Consider the following 13,791-nt stretch of genomic DNA (forward strand, 5'->3'; position numbering starts at 1 on the left):
ACTAAGAGGAGGCCTGAATAACTCGTGATCGTATAAAACGGAGAACGGGAAATTCACCTCTCTTACTCGAGCTAACAAAGAAAACGAGAGAAGGGATAACTCATATCGGTAGAACAGGGAACGAGCAGTCTCTGTTTTCGCTCTCAAGGTTACATAATAAAAAACTAACATCACACAATAAAACAAGAAAATTAATAAAATTGATTGCTTTTCTTAGTAATTGTAATAATCAAGAACGAAGAATAACGACAACGTAACAAATAAACAAGGATATAGTCTAAATCGAAGCCTCTGAGGCGAGTACAAACTAACAGACTAAATCGCTAAACTTTAATTCGGTATTCTTTAAATCGCTATTCTTCGTAGGTCCAAATTGGACTTGCAAGCAAATAAATACCATAGTAAAAACTAATAAAAATTAATGATAACACAAAAAGGCCATAAAACGTAAGTGATATAACCTAGATGACAGTACCAGATGGGCAAAAATAACTAGAATATTTACCGAAGCGAACATAACCCAAAATGGCTGCCGATACCTCGGCAGGACAATCGCTTCCAAAACTAAAAACCACCATATTGGAAACAGAACAAATGCCCGGTACTGTCAAAAGCTGCCAAAACAAACTATGGTACTTAACATTGGTAAGGGTGAAGTAGCAACGTCAGTCATGTTGAAATAACGAGAAACTCTTCGAAAAAACACTGTGCCCAAAAAACTCAACTTGTATGCAAGTTCCAAATCAGAAGGATGTTCTGGTGAGCGCGAGTGGTAGGTGTCTGTAGGGTAACCCAACTGTATTCTCTAGGGCCTGTCACGGCCCTCCCCCTTTGATGAAGGGATTATCTAAATGGAAGACAGCCTGTGAATAGTGTTTTACAAACGCCCTTGTTAGGTATACGACACCAACAAGGTGCTCGCGCGAGGGTTGTAACCTCTGCATTCCATGCTTTTAATTTTCTCTGGTATATTTGGAAGATTTATATCAGAAAAAGTACAAAGAAGGACTTTTTCGCCGGCCGTCACAGGTCGACCCAGAAATGAATATTAAAGTTTTGGAAAATACTTCTTGAAATTTGTGCTAAATCTGTATTGCATCATGAAAAGCTTATTACCTCAAATGGCATTATTAAATCACTTTTCAATGCTTCCTTGGATTATTCTTTCTTCAGAGAATTCCATTCTAATTCACACTTCTAATTAGTTCAAGACATTTTTAGAGAATTAACATTTTTCTAAAACACTGAAAATTGAAAGGGCAAACTATATCAACTTCCTCCATGGACAGTCCTTGCAAGAAATCAGTTTCCATGATTTTGTACTATCAATAATCTTCATGACTGCTACATCAGAAATTCAGTTAACAAAATTTACCTACATTTGTAACCTACTACCCATTTTTTCAGATATGCCATAAACCAATCACATGCATATTAATTGCTGATAATGGATAAATCTAAGAAAATTTAAAGACATCTTACCATATTTTAAATAGATCCAATTGTGATGGAGGAATTAAAGAAATCCCAGTCTAGCTTGCTGCGAATTTGGAGAAATCAGCACATTCAAAAAGCCACCAGAGACCTGGAAGAACAAGATTTTTAGTACCATGGGAGTTGGATCTAATATATCCCTAAAAAGAAGGATTATCGCTAGAATGATATTAGGAATGAATAGACCCAAGAGCCAATATTTTCTAGCACATCTAGAGTACTAATATGCTTAATACTTAAACTTTGTAGCTTTTTTCTGGTCCAATTTACTTATTTATTTCTGTTCCAAGTTTAAGGAACCTTCACTAGGCTTAAGTTTGTGATTTTGCCAAACAAAATATACAGTACAGAAAAACCATAGTACCATAAGTAGATCTCAGAGGAAAAGTTAAGAAAATTGGGAGACATTGAGCAGCTAAGATAACACTTCACTGACATCTGACTTACCATAGCACCCATGGTAGGTCCAGGTGTCAAAATCATTCAGATATCCCCATGGCTCTCGTTGGCTGCCAAAGACCTGTAAACAGTTCAATGTTCAATCATTTCCAGCAACTGAATAACTTTTGTGTATGTTTTGTTATATAAGTTAGTGTTCACAAACATACATTCATACACACATACATGCATACAATTTCTAAACGAAATTAAATTGCATCTGTACCAATACATGCTTAAATGATTCAACTCTGGTTTGTATAGCAAGGAAAAATTCAAACCATTTTTAAAATTTGAATTCATTCCTAGGCAGATAATAACAGTTATTTAAATGCCAGTCTTGATCATTATAAGTACATTTAGGCAGGAGCAAGTTAAAAGTCATTACGTAAAGACAGTAGAACCAGCTGGTAAAGTGGTGGGGTCATAGTGTCCAATACTTGAGGTCCAGTCTAAGATAGTGTCTCATAGGAAAATCAAGCACCAACAATATCTGTGCAACAAATATAACCATTCATCAATGAGAATGCTATTTCTACCTACATTAGGTGTGATACGAGGAAGTACAGTACTCCAGATATATCCTAAAGAGTACAATCAGACTTGATCCACATTTCATACCAATATGTTTCCCCACTTTGGTTGTTGTTGTTGTTGTAGTAGTAGTAGTAGTAGTAGTAGTAGTAGTAGTAGTAGTAGTAGTAGTAGTAGTAGTAGTAGTATAACAACAACAACAATGGTTAACATACAATATTTGAAAATATTGTATATCTGAAAAAAAGGCCTGACAAATATGCCACCTAGGTGAAATTTCATTGATATCAAAACTTACCTTACTCTTTTAAGGTGGGGGCGGGGTTGTCCAGTTGCGGTGGGGTCCAATGCAAGGGCTGGGTGGCTCCAGTATCGTTGACAGCTATTTTCTGATATTCACACACCTGCAAAGTTAAATATTCAATCTTTTCCTTCAACTGGATATAATAAATTTTCTTATATTGTATGGTTTTATTATGACAATTTAGACTGAGCAAACCTATTTTCAGGTAGAAATACCCTTCGAGAATGTTGTTTAACACAGTTATTGAAGATTAAATATTAATTGATATTTCTGTTCAAAACATTAAGTTCCCCCAATTGCCTTAAAAAAAAAAATTCAGAAAACACAATTACTTGTCAGGGCAAATCTTGGTAAGGTGTGTTTCATAATATAACTTGGCACTTTACCACTGCATAAGCCTAATTAACAAATCTTATCTTGACTTTCCAGCAAACATGATAAAGAAACCTTCAGCAGCTTGTTTGTCCAAACCTGAATGAATGCAAAGTTAAAGATAGGCATATCACATATTATGCAGTGACCACTAATTGAAGTTCAAAGTGAGGGTGAGAGAAAATTGTTTTCCACATTAGAACGAATTTAAAGTTGAAAATTCATAAACGTACCTCAACGGAAGTTTTTTTTTTTTCATGTTGATATTGACGTAGGATCCAGGTCAGATCAACAGGAAGTCTTTACAAAATCAAAAGTCATTTCGATACATCCGTGTAAAGTCTATTCGACACAACCCAATTCATTACTCTATCATTATCATTACAAGCCGTAAGTTAACTCTACTTGAAAGAGCACATTAACATAAAACATTTAAAATCTAACTGATTTCTCCAAACACCCACATAAAATATAAAATATACATTTTTCAGATACCTGATGAACAAACGGATCAACTTATTCAGTTATGTCACTAAAATACTTATTCCATTATCTTTATCAATGTCTGGATTTATATACACTACCAATCTTTATCCTTACTTCAGGAATTCCAATGTCAAGCCCTAATTGTATTGATTTCCAATATCAACTTGCTATATAGTAGTATGCAACATTATCAATAAAGCTGTTTTTATATATATATAAAAAAAACAAAGATAAGAGGCCGATATAATAAGTTACTTTCAGATAAGTAGAAAATATATTGTAATAGCACGGCTTTGTTAAAGAAAATTTCTCTAGTTCTCACCTAAAAGGAATGAGCTCACTGGCTTAAATATACTATCTGAGTTTAACATTATAAAAAAAGGGGGAAAGAAATAACTACAGTATCACACGAAAAGGAATAAATTTTAATAACTATCAAGTTTTCACAGGGGAACTTGACACGTGACTTAAGATTCCCTGAGAAAACTATACTAAGAGTTGTACCGAATAGACTTTGTGGATGCACAAAAATGACTTAGTCGACATGACCATAGGTTTTGTACTGGAATCATATCTGAAAAAATAAATCAATCTACATTAATTCCATATTGGATAAAGGTTCCAAAGATATATTCATAAATTATCAATTACAAAGAAATTGCAATACAGTATATAGTTCCTATAGTTATGGAAGTCTGGGTCAATAAAGAGTAATTAGAAGTTTCTAAAACAGCATGGTAAAAAGTATCTTATTCCCTTTTGTGTTATTATAAATTCCAGTTTAAGTATATTTTGGTTATGATGCAGCCGAGTGTAAATGTGTTAAACAATACAAAAATCAAACTCTGTACTGAATACCTGAAATAGTTGAAAATCTGCCATGGTTTACTCGTAAAATGACAAATTCGTAGATAATTTGTATTTTTCCTAACTATACAAACCTTAGCTATTTACATGGGGTAATTACTTCAGCGTAGCTGAGCGACAAGCCATAAAAGTTTTAACGAGGGTTTCCTACCCCGCCGCTAGTTAGCGGGTGGTAGGGAGGGGTAGCTTGCTACCCCTCCCCCCTCACACACACACACACACACACACACACACACACACACACACACACACACCGGTGAATACTTCACTTTACTTAGAGGTAGGACTTAACTTGGGGGACAGGGCTGGCGGGCACATAACTGTAAATAGCTAAGGTTTGTATAGTTAGGAAAAATACAAATTATCTACGAATGTCATTTGTTCCGTAACTGAAATACAAACCACGATATTTACATGGGGCGACAACCCTTAGGAAGGGTGGTAAGTCCCCTGCCATACTGGCTTTGGCTTGCCCGGGGACCCCGAACCCGAGTTTGGAAGAACTCGTGGGTTGAGGGGGCCCCTGCTCCTCGCAGGCAGTTGTGAGACTGCTGCGGCCTACTTAAGTTGTGTGTGAAGGTGAGCAGTGACTCGTCCTAGAGTTGACCTGGAGTTCTTCAGATGGAAATCTAGGCTAGGACTCTCCCAATACCACCTTGTCAGGGTATGGGGACATGACAGTATTACAACTTAATACTTGGTACACAAGGGAGCATGGTTTACCTGCAGAGGTTCAAGGTCAGCTGTGCAAAGGACCCAGGATGCTGTTTTCTCCAAGGGAGAAGAGGATGAAGAAAAGAAAAGGGCCAGACAGATCTTTTCATTCACACAGACTAAAACCGGGTAACAATGCCCTCAACCTTCTGCTACTTGTCCAATAAGGAGCCAGAGGTTAGACCAGCTGTTGTGCAGCCACCACAGGGCCGATAGAGAACGTATAGAGCCTCCTGTGTGTCACGTCTTGCAGGTAGTGGGCCGTGAAGGTGGTCTGACGCTTCCATACCCCAGCTTGCAGGACCTGCGTCACCGAAAAGTTCTTCTTGAAGGCCAGGGACGTAGCCACGCCCCTGACGTCATGCGCCCTAGGGCGACGTGACGCAGGAGGGTCAAGATTCAATGCCAGATGAATTACCTTGCGAATCCAGGCCGAGATGGTATTCCTGGTGACCCTCCTCTTTGTTTCCCCGGTGCTCACAAACAAAGCTCGCACCTGGGGGCGGGCTGCAGCTGTTCTTTTAAGATACAACCTCAGACTCCTGACTGGGCACAGTAGGAGATGGTCTGGGTCATCTGTTACAAAACAGAGACTCGAAAACTGGAAGGAGTCAAACCTTGGATCCGGCACTCCCGGTTTCTGAGTCTTGGCAACAAACTCAGGGACGAAGCTGAACGTTACCTCCCCCCATCCCCTTGAATGGGCGATGTCGTATGAGTGACCATGAAGTTCACCGACTTGCTTGGTCGAAGACAAAGCTAGCAGGAATACTGTCTCCCAAGTTAGATGGCGATCTGTTGCCTGGCGTAATGGTTCATAGCGAGGTCTCTTAAGAGACCTGAGAACTCGAACCATGTTCCATGGGGGAGGTCTCACTTCAGACTGAGGATAGTTAAGTTCATAACTCCGTATGAGTAAGGAGAGTTCTAGCAATGAAATGTCCATTCCGTTCAGTCTAAAAGCGAGGCTTAAGGCTGAGCGATACCTTTTTACCACCGAGACTGACAGGCTCATTCCTTCCTGCAAATATATGAGGTACTCTGCTATTGCTGGAATAGTGGCATCAAGAGGAGAGACCCCCCTTCCATGACACCAACCACAGAAGACTTTCCACTTTGCCTGGCAGACTGCTGCTGATGACTTTCGCAGGTGTCCAGACATCCTGATCGCAACCTTTTGCGAAAATCCTCCCTCAGAGAGGAGATGCCGGATAGTCTCCAGGCGTGAAGTCGTAGCGAAGCTACGGCTTTAAGGAATATGTTGGCATGTGGCTGTTTGAGTAGATCGTGTCGTGGAGGGAGTTCTCTTGGAGGCTCCGTCAGGCATTGCAGAAAGTCCGGAAACCATTCCATGTGATGCCATAGCGGAGGTATGAGGGTCATTGAAAGGTTGACCGATGTTCTGGCCTTGTCGAGTACCCTACTCATCAGACAAAACGGGGGAAAAGCGTAAACGTCTAAGTTGTCCCACCGTTGTTGGAATGCATTTTGCCAGAGAGCCTTGGGGTCTGGGACTGGGGAACAGTATATTGGGAGCCTTTAGTTCAGAGCCATTGCGAAGATGTCCACTGTCGGAGAACCCCACAAAGTCAGGACTTTGTTGGCTACTAGATGATCCAAAGACCACTCGGTACACACTATCAAAGATGCTCTGCTCAAGTTGTCGGCGAGCACATTCCTCTTGCCTGGAATAAAGCGTGCTGATAGTGGTATCGAATGTATCTCAGCCCATCTCGGTATCTCTACTGCTCTGTTGTAAATGATATGAGAAATGATGGATGAAAATAAATATGGTATCTTAATACTGCTCTATCTCAGTGCTGCTTTTGATACAGTTGTGCATGAACTGCAACTAAATGATCTACAGTCCATCGACGTTGAAGATCAAGCCTTCGAATACCTAAAAGACTACTTAGTTGGTAGAAATTACTGTGTACAAATTGGAAACGCTTATTCATCATATGAACTCTTAAACAGAGGGGTACCACAGGGGAGTGTCTTGGCCCAATCTTATTCTGCATCAATACTGTTGGTCTATCGTAAATGCTACAAAGGCATGGCTTGAAGTTTAAACTATTTGCAGATGACACAATTTTACTTCTCCATAAATGATATACATGACACCACAAACTCTAAACCGAAACCTTGATAGTGTTAGAGAACGGATGACATTTAAACAACTAAAATTAAATGAGCAAAACTGAATTCATGGTGGTGGGCAAGAGAAACAGCGTGAGAAAATTAGGTGATATTCAAATGAACATAAATAACGACTGTGCCGATATCTAGTAAAGTCCGAGATCTAGGTGTATTTCTTGACTGTAACCTGTTTCTAAATGCCCAAATAAATAATGTAATAAAAACTGCTGGTTATCATCTAAGAACTACAGTATTGCGTTTATAAAAAAAAAGTTGGTCTATCGAAAATGCTACAAAGGCATGGCGTGATGTTTAAACTATTTGCAGATGACACACAATTTTACTTCTCCATAAATGACATACATGACACTACTGAAACTCTTAAACCGAAACCTTGATAGTGTTACAGAATGGATGACATTTAAACAACTAAAATTAAATAAGAACAAACTGAATTCATGGTGGTGGGCAAGAGAAACAGCGTAAGAAACTTGGGTGATATTCAAATGAACATGAATACAGTAATGACACTGTGCCGATATCTAGTAAAGTTCGAGATCTAGGTGTATTTCTTGACTGTAACCTGTCTAAATGCTAAAATAAATAATGTAATAAAAACTGCTGGTTATCATCTAAGAAATATTGTGTTTATAAAAAAGTACCTGGACGAAAATTCCGTAAAGAAACTTGAGACAAACTTATTACCAGGATTGACTACTGCAACTCTATTACAATCTACCAAAAGTGCAACTTCAGAAATTACAAAACATAATAAAAAGACTGATAAAAGGTGTCCCACCTAGAGAAAGGATCACCCCCATACTAATCAATTTACACTAGCTGCCGATTAAAGCGAGAATTTAATTTAAAATATGTACAATAACCCACCAAATTATCAGAACCGGGCGTCCAAAATACTTGAGAGAACTGCTACATATTGCACAGCCAACAAATCGTGTCGACACGAGAATAGTTACAGATGGCTTCAAACTGTTGGAACCTACTTTTACGTCTACTTTAGGCTCCAGAGCCTATAATAATAAGCCTATATAAGCTCCCACGAAACATTCGAATAATTGAAGACATTAAGGCTTTCAAGAGGAAACTGAAGACTCTTTTATTTCAACAGTCATACAAGTGACGATTTAACAGTAAACGAACAATAGGCGATTTGAAACATTTAATACTCTGAACGAACAAGGTAAAACGACAGTGGAGCTCCTGTAGAGAGTGGGGTTCCCCTGGTGTATGGACTGGAAAAGCAGCTATCAAAGTAAAGTAAGTAAGTAGATGGGATAGGGGCTGCGAAAAAGTACCTCCTTGCTTGTTGATGTAAGCCACTACTGTGGTGTTGTCGCTCATCACTACCACTGAGTGGCCCACCAGGAACTATTGGAACTGTTGAAGGGCCAGAAAGATAGCCTTCAACTGAGGTCGTGTGGTGCAGCACGTGCCCCCCCCCCCTTTTTTTTTTGAAGCGTCTGAAAACAGCATCAAATCCGGGGGGAGGATGAGAAGATCCACTCCCTTTCGTAGACTCTCGTCTGCCACCCACCACTCGAGGTCTGTCTGTTCCGCTGATCCCATGGGGATCTGGATGTCCGAGGAATCGAGAGTCTGATTCCACCGGGACTCGAGTCGCCACTGGACAGATCGCATCCTGAGGCTGCCATTGGGAACTAGACGGGCCGGTGATGAAAGGTGACCAAAGAGACGTAACCACGTCTGGGCTGGAAGTTCTTCTCGTTTGAGAAAGGGTCTTGCGACCTTCCCCAGCCTTGTTATTCCGTCGTCTGATGGGAAGGCTTTGTGGAGATTAGTGTCTATTATCATGCCTAGGTATACCTGTCTCAGTGAAGGGAGCAGGGATGACTTCGAGATTTACCATGATCCCCAGATCTTAGCAAAGCCTCAGAAGTTTGTCTCAGTGTTGAAGAAGGGTTGACACCGAGTCTACTAGGATTAGCCAGTCGTCCAGATAACGATAGAGACAGATGCCAATCCTGTGTGCCAAAGAGGACACTAGGGCAAACACTGGTGAAAACTTGGTACTGTGGAAAGACCGAAGCAGAGCACCTTGAACTGGTATTTCCTATTGTCTAGGTTGAATCTCAAGTACTTCCTTGAAGGGTGATGGACTGGGATCTGGAAGTATGCGTCCTTTAGGTCCAGTGTGCACATGAAGTCCTGTGGTCTTACCGCTAGTCTCACCGTGTCTGCCATCTCCATGCTGAACGTGGTTTGTTTGACAAACTTATTCAGAGCTGAGAGGTCAATGACTGGTCTCCAGCCTCCAGATATCTTTCTTCCAAGAAAGAGTCGACTGAAGAAGCCTGGGGACCCGTCAAGGACCTCCAGGAGAGCACCCTTCTTCAACAGGGTCTGGACTTCCGCCCATAGGGCCAGCCCCTTTGCTGATCCCATGGCAAAGGAGTCTATAGACACTGGATTCCTGGTCAGGGGAGGGAGAGATATTATGAACGGGATGCAATACCTTAGACGAATCACAGATTGTCCAGGGTTCGGCCTCGAGTTGCTTCCACCTGTCCAAGCAACTTTGTAGGCATCCCCCTACTAGTGGACAAGCAAGGGGAGTGCCTATCCTAGCATTTGTGGCCTCAACTGCTCCCTCTAGGATATTTTCCTCCCCTGGAGGACTTAGTGCCTTTCCTGTCCTTGGCAGGAAAGGGCTTCTTAAGACACCGTGGTCTTCGCTGCTGTCTTTGTCGTCGTGGTCTTCGCTGGACAGGACTGCTGAGGAGCTGGTGGTTTATAGGGCTTGAAAGTCAAAACCCTATGGAGGGAGTCCAGATGGGACTTCCTCCATCTCTCAGCGGCATGTTCCACGTCCTTAGGCTCAAATAGATAGGCTCCCTCTAGAGAGGAATATCTGAGCCTAGCAATATCAGTATTAGGGACTTAATGATGGAACCTCTCAGACCCCGCGTCCCAATGTTTCAGGATGGTATTCGCCCACAAGTTCGAAACTTGGTGGGCAAGAAACACTATTGTACTCGTGCCTGAGAACAGGAAAGTCTACATTGCTTTCCTGGTACATTCCTTGGAGAAATCCCTCAGTCCGTACCAGGATTCCCAAGATCCCTAACCAGATATCAAGCCATGAAGTAGCTTGCTTGGCATACTTCATGACCTTCTCCTGGTTAAGGATCTCTGTTGCCGAGATAGAGACCTGTCGATTGGAGTCAATGTCTAGAGAGATTCCCTTGGTGAGGTCTTCCAAGGAGTGGTGGAGAGGAGGAGCTAGACAAGGCTCCTCCAGAATCTCAAAATACCTCCTCTGTTGGACACGAGGAGGTGGGAGAAGGTTATTGGTAGAGCTGGAACGATGGGAGGAGGCATATTCGGTGAGCTGTAGGGTGATCCTAGCCCTGGCACTCTTCAGCCTTTGAGACTAGGCCAGTCTCTGAAGGTTTCTGGGTGCAAAAGACACTGTAAGACCGTGTCCTTGCCCTCCCGTGGGGGTATCTCTGGGTCGGTAAACCCATTGAGAACCAATATGAGTAAGAACGTGCCAGAATGCATGTTCCGACACTTTTTGCTCTCCTTCCGACATTGGACTTGCAGCAAAGTCTCGTCCTCCCATCCCAGGGAGGTCTTCCCGGGGTGATGGCGGACATCCCTCGAGTGACTGGGTTTCTCTGTAGACTTGGTAGACCTAGAAGAGGACTTTAGCAGTCTTTTGGAGTCTTTGGGCTCTTTCTGAGGAAGGAGGTAAGACGCCAGCATCGAAGGCCGAGATGTAGTGTCCCTCCTGATTTCCATTGGTGATAGGGAACTCTCTGTGTGAGGGGAAGCTTCCTACGAAGGTGGAAGGAAGGAGGTCCTTTCCTCACGCGACTCCCTTAGCAAAGGTGAGGTGGGAAAGTATCCCAAGGAAGATGCAAGAGGAGCTGGCCTTGATAGTCTAACCGGAGTCAGCTTTACCCTCGAGGAAGTGACCGCGTCAGAGACTCCTCTTCCTCTTCAGGGGAGGAGGAAGAAGTCATGGGGAGGAGGAGGAAGTCATGGTTCTTTGCCGAGGGTCAGCTGGAGCTATAGGCTGCTCCGAAGAGTGGCCAAACGGAGCAAGATTGAAGGCCTGTACCACTGCTCTGACTCTAGCACTGAACCATGGCTGTTGACTGACTGACACTGTCAGACAGATCCCCTGAAGGGAAAGGAACCAAAGGTTCCCTATGAGGAATCTCTGCTGTAGGTGGGTCCGCCTTAGAGGAAGGCAGTTTTCGGATTCTGAACCCTTCTGCAGAGGCATGTTCCCCTTTCCCAAGCGGACGTGCTAAAAGGCCTTTGCGGGGAGGGAAATGAAGTGATGGTGACCTGTCCGTGTGCTGTTCCTGCGAATGTGCCGGTGAGCTCTGATGCGCAGGCGAGTGGTGGCGCGTGGGGGCGAGTGTTGATGTGCGCGGGCGCGCGTGATCTGGTGCGTGCGCGCGGGTGAGGTCTGGCGAGCAGGAGAGCGCTGCCGCATAGGAGAGAGCTGCCGAGCAGGAGAGCGCTGCCGCATAGGAGAGAGCTGCCGAGCAGGAGAGCGCTGGCGCATAGGAGAGATATGGCATGCAGGAGAGAATTGGCGCGTGCGGAGAGTGACAGCGCGCAGGAGCTCGTTGGCACGCAGGAGAGTGCTGGCGCACAGGAGATTGTTAGCGCATAGCAGAGTGCTGGTGCACAGGAGATCGTTGGCGCATAAAAGTGTGCTGGCGCACAGGAGATCGTTGGCGCATAGGAGATCGTTGGCGCATAAAAGTGTGCTGGCGCACAGGAGATCGTTGGCGCATAAAAGAGTGCTGGCGCACAGGAGATCGTTGGCGCATAAAAGTGTGCTGGCGCATAGAAGAGTGCAGGTTGAAGCTGTTGTATAGGAAAGCGTTGGCGAACAGGAGACCGAAGTTTCGCGCACGCTCTGAGGTTTCGGTGAGCTCTGTTGCGCCAGTGATCGTTGGCACGCTGGTAGGCGCTGAGGGCGAGCTGGTGAAGGGGAGCGCAGAGGAGTAGGCTGGCGCTGACGAGATGTTGGCAAGCGCTGGTGCACTGCAGGGAGCCGGCGAGCTGAAGAGCATTGGCACGTAGCTGCGCACTTAGGTACGGCCTAAGGAGGCTGTACTTGGTACAAAAACGGCAATGGTAGGTCAGTAGGTCGGCTGGCAGGTAGCAAAGGGACAGGGAGGTGCCCCCTTCCAAAGGGCAAACATCCACCAATGGAGATCGCGAACGATCTACAGAAGGGTCCAGGACCAAAGTCGGAGGACTAGTAGCAGTGTCGTCAGGAGAAGGTCCAGAAACGGGTGAAGGTCAAGGGCCAAGAGACGACTGAACTGAAGCGGAGACTCCTCTGTGGGTGACGGCTGCGATGACGAGGCTGAAGTGCCGAAGAGGAACCTTTTCACTGATGGTGAAGGGCGACCTCTAAGGCGAAGCGCTTGGAGAGCTCTGTGACAGAGACGGCCTTTAAGGGCCGTTGGATCAGTAAGCTAACCATGAGCAGCAGCAGTCCTCCGAAGAGGAGTCTCTGAGTGAACTCCCCCGAGGGGAAAAAACACTCGCAGGAGAGACGTAGGACTAAGTTTCCCCCTCAAAGGATGATCAGGACCAGGGAACGCTAAGTCAGCAGCAACAGCTGGAGAGTCTGGAGGGACAGGGGAGTCGGCAGAAACCACAGACGACACCTCTGACACAACGACGTCGACGAGCGCAAGAGGATCTACCTCCGAAGTCGACGACGGCAGCTGCACACTTGCACCCCGGAGGATGAGCTGCAGCAAGGAGTCCTTGGAGGATGGACCCAGAAGCCTTAAGGACGACCAAACCTGTAACATAGAAGACAGACAAGGCCTCACCCGGGGGGAGGGGTGGGGCACCTTCGCTAGGGGAAGCAACACCATCTCTCGAGGACCGGGATTGGCCGAAATTAAATGGGTCTACACTACTACTCGACAGTCTCTCGGAAGAAACCGAACGAGTAAGAGCTTTGGAGGAAGTTCGGGAGACGGAAAAAGCAGCCTTGGGTTTTCCCCCTTCAAAGGAATCTTTGAAAGAGAAATATCCCGCTTAGACTTATTACGCCGTCGCCCAAAACCTCTCCCACTGGGAGGCAGACCACTCACGACACTCGCTACACTTGTTGAAATCACACCGTTGACCTCTGCAGACGGGACAAAGAGTGTGGCGATCGGTCTCCAATGACGACATATAGGTTCCGCAGGCCCAGCCATCGAGTCCAGGGCAGGTGCGCATGTTTGCAAAAGTCAACACATACACATACTAACACAAGGAAAAAGCAAAAAAGAATTAATGGCAGTCCAAATAACGGCAAAAGGATGAGGAAAGGCAACGACCGTACACCATCCGAGCCAAAAGCAAAGTGAGCTAAATCCCCGGTGTGCGAGTGGAAGCGGTCGCAAGCTACTCCACCTCTACTTTCGTTA

The 13,791-nt window shown here is 44.3% G+C and overlaps 1 long non-coding RNA gene across 3 annotated transcripts in view; it reads right to left on the reverse strand.

Annotated features, from left to right (window-relative positions):
- LOC137638754 (uncharacterized) overlaps positions 1-13,791 on the reverse strand; it is a 69,299-nt gene that overhangs the window by 40,335 nt on the left and 15,173 nt on the right. For 2 of the 3 annotated variants that reach the window (XR_011044183.1, XR_011044184.1), the window contains exons 2-5: positions 3,376-4,202; positions 2,765-2,870; positions 1,942-2,014; positions 1,483-1,585 (exon numbers count right to left, since the gene is read on the reverse strand). This is a non-coding gene — a long non-coding RNA (uncharacterized lncRNA). The remainder of the gene's footprint in view (positions 1-1,482; positions 1,586-1,941; positions 2,015-2,764; positions 2,871-3,375; positions 4,203-13,791) is intronic. The other variant, XR_011044185.1, reaches the window with a different exon arrangement.

This window comes from Palaemon carinicauda, chromosome 3 (assembly GCF_036898095.1).
Source record: "Palaemon carinicauda isolate YSFRI2023 chromosome 3, ASM3689809v2, whole genome shotgun sequence".
NCBI classification, from domain to species: domain Eukaryota; kingdom Metazoa; phylum Arthropoda; class Malacostraca; order Decapoda; family Palaemonidae; genus Palaemon; species Palaemon carinicauda.